Below are 8611 nucleotides of genomic sequence, written 5' to 3'. Positions count from 1 at the left end.
TGATGAATTGATTGGATGTTCGCGGGGTGGGGAGGGGGACTGGCTGAAGCCCATTTCACAGAGCAAGGAGGCTGCTCCTGGAAGAGAACTCATCAGATGGGAATCAGGGGCCAGGATTGGGGGAGCTGGACCTTCTCCCACTGTTTGGGGAAAAGAAGAGCAATGCTGAAGAACAACATCTAGCTCAACACTGCCCCTGAAGAGTCTGCACCAAGTCCAGTGGAGAGCAAAAGAGCTCCAAAAAGAAATCAGAAAAGTCTCTTAGACTTTGGGGACTCTCAAGCAGAGAGATCCACAAAGATCACCATAGACCTCCCAGAGCCTGGCACTGCAAGTGCACCCGTCCTTCTTCAGTGGTGACTCTAGGGTGCATGTCCAGCAACTGCAAAGCCCAGAGAAGCATGTGAGAGACACCCCTAATAGACTCCCCCAAGTCCCTGAGGAGCGCATTACAGGGCTGAAGCCCAGCATGAACACATGGGCTCTGAGCCAGCGCAATCCAGGTTGTTGCTACTGATGTGACTTCACCTATATTCATAGGCTGGGGATGCCCCGGGTAATTGGGGCAACATAATTATTTCTTTAAATTAGATATCACTGGGATGCTCCAACATACATCAGTTTCCCCTACCTGACAATTCATTTAGTGCTCAACGAAAATATATTAGGCATCTATGATATGCCAAACAATGATTGATTTGGAGATACAAAGACAAAAATATAAATGAAAGCACTGCTTTCAAGAACCTCACCATGGGGGAAGGAGCAGCCAAATGGATAAGGAATTATAAACCCTTGGCTACATTTGCAAGGCAAAGGGAGAGTTGGCCAAACCAAAAGAGTGGGAAAGAGCATCCCAGGGAAAAGGGAAACACATGCCAAGACCCCAGGGGAAACCAGAACAGCTCCTTGGGGGTTGAGGGGACTGTAGGTGGTTCCCTGTGGCTGGAGTTAAGGGTTCTGTATTGAGGGTGGGGGGAGCCTGAAGTGACAGGGTTGGAGAAGTAACAGGAGTTAGATGGAGTGTACCAGGTGACCGGCTCAGGAGTCTGACTTTACCTGAGTGTAACCAGGGTCCTTGATGAATTTTAAGAGGAAAAGAAAGTGATCAAATTCACATATTAGGAAGCTCGTTCTGGCAGTAGATTGGAGGGTGGGTTAAAGGGGGAATTATTTGAGGTGGAGGACATTTAGGAGAGGAGGAGGAGGAGGGAGAGAGGAGGAAGAGGAGGATGAGGAGCAGCTAACAGAGCCAAGCATCATTCTAAGTGTTTATCAGTATGGTAATCCACATAACAACCCCATGTAGGAGCTGCTCTCATTATACCCACTTTACAGATAATGAAACTGAGACCCAGTGAGATTAAATCACTTGACCAAAGTCCAGGACTAGGTAGGTGGATTCTAACTCACACAGCCCAGTCTAGAACCCACAGCTTTGCATGACCATTGCCTTAGGTGAAGTGAGAGAGAATAAAGTGTTGCCTAACACTCTCAGTGAAGATGGTGAGGAGGAGATAGTCAGGAGTGATGTTGAGGAGAGGAAGAGCAAAGAGCAGGTACATTTCTAGTTTGGCAGATGATTGAACAAGGAACCACTCAGAAGAAAGATGTGTCAGGAAATACAATGAGATTAGTTTTCTACATGTTGAATTTGCAACATCTGTGGGCCCTCAGAGAGATTTCAGGAGATAATTGCATGTCAGAGTTTGGAGCTTAGGGGAGACACTGGTTGGGAGCAGTAGCTACGGGAGAGCCTGGCACATGTCGGATGGCAGCTGAAGCTGTGAAAACCAGTGGACTCACAAACAAGGAGCAGGTAGAGTGAGAAGAGAAGAAAACCGAAGTAGAATCCCAGGAACCTCAATATGTGAGGAATAAATTAAGAAATAGAACAACAAACAATACAAGAGAGGTCAAGGGGAATAGAGGAGAATGGGTCAGTGGGATTCAATGACACAGAGATCAAGTAAAACCTGAACAGTAACTTTCCACCATAAATAAAGTTGAAAAGCATACAGCAGGCAGGAAGAAAATATCTTAACATAATTGACAAATATTCAAAACATAATATGCCCAAATTATATAAAGAGGTCCTACAAATCAATAACAAAATCAATCAATAACAAAATAACAATCCAAGGCTGGGCATGGTGGTTCACGCCTGTCCCAGCACTTTGGGAGGCTGAGGTGGGTGGCCAGGGATTCGAGACCAGCCTGGCCAACATGGCATGAAACCCCGTCTCTACTAAAATTAGAAAAATTACCCAGGAGTGGTGGTGAACACTTGTAGTCCCAGCTTCTCAGGAGGCTGAGGCATGAGAATGGCTTGAATTTGGAAGGCAGAGGTTGCAGTGAGCCAAGATTGCACTCCAGGCTGAGCAACAGAGTGAGACTCTGTCTCCAAAACAAAAAAAAGTATATTTCTTGCCATGTGCAGTGGCTCATGCCTGTAATCCCAACACTTTGAGAGGCAGAGGCGAGAGAATCACTTAAGGCCAAAAATAATAATAATAATAATAAAATAACAATCCAAAGCAAAAGGGGAACAGATAAGAATAATTAATTCAGCTGGTCCCAGTGGCTCACACCTGTAATCCCAGATACACAGGAGGCTAAGATGGCAGGATCACTTGAGGTGAGATATATACATATATATATGATATAGTAGGTATACCTTTTTTATTAAGGAAAGAAGGAAGGAAAACATGTTTGTATTTACATAGGGAGAATTCCGGGAAAATGTACACACCAAGTTGTAGACAGTAGTTATCTGAGGAAAAGATATGGGTGAACATAGGAACGGAAGGGAGACTTTCCAGCTGTGCTTTATATGCTTTTGTGCTTTTTTATTGCTTGTATTCTTTAAAATATGCATGCTTTGTTTTGTCATATTAAAAGTTTTGTGTGTTTGTGTGTTTCTTTTTTGTTTCAATAGTTTTGGGGTACAGGTGGTTTTCTGTTACATGGATAAGTTTTTAGAGGTGATTTCTGAGAGATTTTTATGCACCTGTCACCCAAGCAGTGTACACTGTACCCAATATGTAATCTTTTATCCCTCACCTCCCTCCCAACCTTCTTCCCTGCATCCCCAAAATCTATTATATCACTCTTAGGCCTTTGCATCCTCATAGCTTAGCCCCCACTTATAACTGAAATTACGAAATTTGATTTTCCATTCTTGAGTTACTTTACTTAGAATAACGGCTTCCAGCTCCATCCAAGTTGCTGCAAAAGACATTATTTTGTTCCTTTTTATGGCTGAGTAGTATTGATCAGACTGTTACTGTGTCTGTGTAGAAAAGGAAGACATAAGAAACTCCACTTTGACCTGTACCCTGAACAACTGTTTTGTCCTGAGATGCTGTTGATCTGTAACTTTGCCCCAACCTTGAGCTTATAAAAACATGTGTTGTATGGAATCAAGGTTTAAGGGATCTAGGGCTGTGCAGGATGTGCCCTGTTAACAAAATGTTTACAGGCAGTATGCTTGGTAAAACTCATCGCCATTCTCCAGTTTCGATAAACCAGGGGCACAATGCACTGAGGAAAGCCGCAGGGACCTCTGCCCTGGAAAGCCAGGTATCATCCAAGATTTCTCCCCATGTGATAGTCTGAAATATGGCCTCGTGGGATGGGAAAGACTTCACTGTCCCCCAGCCAAACAGCCATGAAGGGTCTGTGCCGAGGAGGATTGGTAAAAGAGGAAGGCCTCTTGCAGTTGAGATAAGAAGAAGGCCTCTGTCTCCTGCCTGCCCATGGAAACAGAATGTCTCGGTATAAAACCCGATTGTACATTTGTTCAGTTCTGAGATAGGAGAAAAACCACCCTGTGGCGGGAGGCAAGACATGTTGGCAGCAATGCTGCGCCATTATTCTGAGATGTTTGGGTGGAGAGAAGCATAAATCTGGCCTATGTGCACATCCAGGCATAGTATCTTCCCTTGAACTTATTTGTGACACAGATTCCTTTGCTCACATGTTTTCTTGCTGACCTTCTCCCCACTATCACCCTGCTCTCCTACCACATTCCTCTTGCTGAGATAGTGAAACTAGTAATTAATAAATACTGAGGGAACTCAGAGACCGGTGCCAGTGCAGGTCCTTCTTATGCTGAGCGCCGGTCCCCTGAGCCCACTGTTCTTTCTCTATACTTTGTCTCTGTGTCTTATTTCTTTTCTCAGTCTCTCATCCCACCTGATGAAATATACCCACAGGTGTGGAGGGGCAGGCCACCCCTTCAGGTGTATATAAACCACATTTTCTTTATCCACTCATTGGTTGATGGGCATTTAGGTTGGTTCCATATCTTTACAATTGTGAATTGTGCTGCTATAAACATGTGTGTGCAAGTGTCCTTTTCACATAATGACTTCTTTTCCCTTGGATAGATACCCAGTAGTGGGATTGCTGGATCAAATGTTAGTTCCACTTTCAGTTCTTTAAGAAATCGACACACTGTTTTCCATAGTGGTTGTACTTTACATTCTCACCAGCAGTGTAAAAGTGGTCTCTTTTCGCCACATCCACTCCAACATCTATTGTTTTTTGACTTTTGAATTATGGCCATTCTTGCAGGAGTAAGGTGGCATCTCATTCCAGTTTTAATTTGCATTTCCCTGATGATTAGTGATGTTGAGCGTCTTTTCATGTTTGTTGGCTGTTTGTATATCTTATTTTGAGAAATGTCTAATCATGTCCTTTGCCCACTTTTTGATGGGATTATTTGGTTTCTTCTTGCTGATTTGTTAGAGTTCCTTGTAGATTCTAGATACTAGATTCTAGTCCTTTTTCAGATGCTTATTTTGCTGATTTGAGTTCCTTGATTCTCGATTAATAGTCCTTTGTCTGATACACAGTTTGCGAATATTTTCTCCCACTCTGGATTGTCTGTTTACTCTGCTGGTCATTTCTTTTGCTATGCAGGAGTCTTTTAGTTTAATTAGGTCCCATTTATTTATTTTTGTTTGTGTTGCATTTGGTTTTGGGATCTTAGTCATAAATTCTTTGCCTAAGCCAATATCCAGAAGAGTTTTTCCAAAATTATCTTCTAGAATGTTTATGGTTTCAGGTCTTAAAGTCTTTGATCCATCTTGAGTTGATTTTTGATGTGGTGAGAGATGGAGATCCAGTTCCATTCTTCTACATGTGGTTTCCCAGCACCATTTATTGAAATGTCCTTTATCCAATTTATGTTTTTGTTTGTTTTATCAAAGTTCAGATAGCTGCATTTGCCTTTATTGCTGGGTTCTCTATTCTATTCCCTTAGTCTACATGCCTATTTGCATACCAGTACCATGCTGTTTGGTAATTGTAGCCTTGTAGTATAATTTGTAGTCAGGTAATGTCTTCAGATTTATTCTTCTTGCTTAGTTTTGCTTTGGCTTTGTGGGCTGTTTTTTGGTTCCATATGAATTTCAGGATTTTTTTTTCTATTTCTATGAAGACTGATGATGGCATTTTGGTGGGAATTGCATTGAATCTGTAGATTGCTTTGAGCAGTATGGTCATTTTCACAATATTAATTTTTCCATCCATGAGCATAGGGTGTGTTTCCATTTGTTTGTGTCATCTATGATTTTTCAGCAGTGTTTTGTAGTTTTCTCTGTAGAGATGTTACACCTCCTTGGTTAAGCATATTCCTAGGTATTTTATTTTATTTTTTGCAGCTGTCATAAAAGAGATTGAGTTCTTGATTTGATTCTCAGCATGGTTGTTGTTGGTAGATAGCAGTGCTACTGATTTGTGTACATTGATTTCATAACCCGAGACTTTACTGAATTCATTTATCAGACCTACGAGCTTTCTGGATGAGTCTTTAGGGTTTTTGAGGTATACGATCATATCATCAGTGAACAGTGACAGTTTGACTTCCTCTTTTCCATTTTGGATGACATTTATTTCTTTCTCTTGTCTGATTGCTCTGGCTGGGACTTCCAGTACTATGTTGAATAGAAGTGGTGAAAGTGGGCATCCTTGTCTTATTCCAGTTCTCAAGGGGAATGCTTTCAACTTCTCCCCATTCAGTATGATGTTGGCTGTGGGTTTGTCATATAATGGCTTTATTACTTTGAGCTAAGTCCCTTCTATGCCTATTTTGTTGAGGGTGCTGGATTTTATTAAATGCTTTGTGTCTATTCAGATGATCATATGGTTTTCCTTTTTAATTCTATCTATGTGATGTATCACATTTATTGACTTGTGTATGTTAAATCATCCCTGCATCCCTGGGATGAAACCCACTTGATCATGAAGTATTATATTTTTGATATTCTGTTGGATTCCTTTAGCTAGTATTTTATTGAAGATTTTTATATCTATGGTCATTAGGGGTATTGGTCTATAGTTTTCATTTTTTGTCATGTCCTTTCCTGGTTTTGGTATTCAGGTGACACCGGCTTCATAGAGTGATTTGGGGGAGGTGGGAATTCCTTCTTTCTTTATCTTTTGGAGTAGTTTCAGTAAGACTGGTACCAATTCTTCTTTGAATGTCTGGTAGAAATCAGCTGTGAATCCATCTGGTCCTGGACTTTTTTGGGGTTGGCAATTTTTTTATTACTGATTAAATCTCATTGCTTATTATTGGTCTGCTCAGGGTTTCTATTTTTCCCTGATTTAATCTAGGAGGATTTTATGTTTCCAAGAATTTATCCATTTCCTCTAGATTTTCTAGTTTGTGCACATAAAGGTGTTCATAGTAGCCTTGATTGATTTTTTGTATTTCTGTGTGATTGGTTGTAATATCTCCAGTTTCATTTCTAATTGATCTTATTGGATTTCTCTTTTCTTTTCTTGGTTAATCTCACTAATGGTCTATCAATTTGGTTTATCTTTTCAAAGGACCAGCTTTTTGTTTCATTTATCTTTTATATTGTTTTTGTTTGTTTCATTTTCACTTAGTTCTTCTCTGATCTTCATTATTTCTTTTCTTCTGCTGGTTGTGGGTTTAGTTTGTTCTTGTTTCTCCAGTTCCTTGAGGTGTGACATTAGGTCGTCAATTTGTGCTCTTGCAGACTTTTTGATGTAAGCATTTAACACTATGAACTTTCCTCTTAGTGCTGCTTTTGTTGTATCCCAGAGGTTTTGATAAGTTGTGTCACTATTATCATTCATACTAAAGAATTTTTTAATTTCCATCTTGATTTCATTGCTAACCCAAAAATCTTTCAAGAGCAGATTATTTAATTCCCATGTATTTGTATAGTTTGAGAGTTCCTTTTGGAGTTAATTTCCAGTTTTATTCCACTGTGGTCTGAGAAGATACTTGCTATTTTGATTTTCTTAAATTTATTGAGACTTGTTTTGTGGCCTATCATATGTTTTATCTTGGAGAATGTTTCATGTGCTGTTGAGAAGAATGTATATTCTGCAGTTGTTGGAAAGAATATTCTGTGAAGGCCGGGTGCGGTGGCTCAAGCCTGTAATCCCAGCACTTTGGGAGGCCGAGGCGGGCGGATCACGAGGTCAGGAGATCAAGACCATCCTGGATAACACGGTGAAATCCTTTCTCTACTAAAAATACAAAAAATTAGCTGGGCATGTTGGTGGGCGCCTGTAGTCCCAGCTACTCGGGAGGCTGAGGCAGGAGAATGGCGTGAACCCGGGAGGCGGAGCTTGCAGTGAGCCGAGATCATGCCACTGCACTCCAGCCTGGGCGACAGAGGGAGACTCCGTCTCAAAAAAAAAAAAAAAGAATGTTCTGTCAATATCTGTTAAATCCATTTGTTCTAGGGTATAGTTTAAGCCTATTGTTTCTTCGTTGGTTTTCTGTCTTGATGCTCTGTCTAGTGCTGAGAGTGGAGTATTGGAGTCCCCCACTATTATTGTGTTGCTGTCTATCTCATTTCTTAGGTCAGGTAGTAAATGTTTTATAAATCTGGGAGCTCCAGTGTTAGGTGGATGTAAATTTAGAATTGTAATATCTTCTTGTTGGACTAATTCTTTTATCATTATATAATGTCCTTCTTTGTCTTTTTTTACTGCTGTTAATCAAAAGTCTATTTTGCCAGAAATAAGAATAGCTACACCTGCTTGGTTTTGGTTTCCATTTGCGTGGAATATCTTTTTTCCCTTTACCTTGAGTTTAGATGAGTCCTTATGTGGCAGGTCAGGTTTTCATTAGCAGCCAAGGTCAGTTTCCAGTAACCCTTTACTACAATTTTGATGAATACATAAGTATTAAAGAACTGGAGAAACCAGTGTCTGGGTGTAGTAGTCCATTCTTAGACTGCTATAAAGAACTACCTGAGACTGGGTAATTTATAAATAAAAGAGGTTTCAGTGACTCACAGTTCTGCAGGCTATACAGGAAGCATGGCTGGGAGGCCTCAGGAAACTTACAATCACGGCAGAAGGTGAAGGGCAAGCAAGCATGTCCTACCATGGCAAAGCAGGAGAGAGAGAGTGAAGGCGGAAGGGCTACACACTTTCAAACATCCAGATCTCATGAGAACTCACTCACAATCATGAGAGCAGCAAGGGGGATATCCACCCCCAAGATCCAATCACCTCCCACCAGCTCCCTCCCCCAACACTGGGAATTACAATTCGACATGACATTTGGGTAAGGACATGGAGCCAAACCATGTCATTGAGTATGAGGACTAGAATG

The sequence above is a fragment of the Hylobates moloch genome, unplaced genomic scaffold (assembly GCF_009828535.3).
Source record: "Hylobates moloch isolate HMO894 unplaced genomic scaffold, HMol_V3 SCAFFOLD_1, whole genome shotgun sequence".
Classification (NCBI taxonomy): Eukaryota; Metazoa; Chordata; class Mammalia; order Primates; family Hylobatidae; genus Hylobates; species Hylobates moloch.
This window is presented reverse-complemented; position numbering follows the sequence as displayed.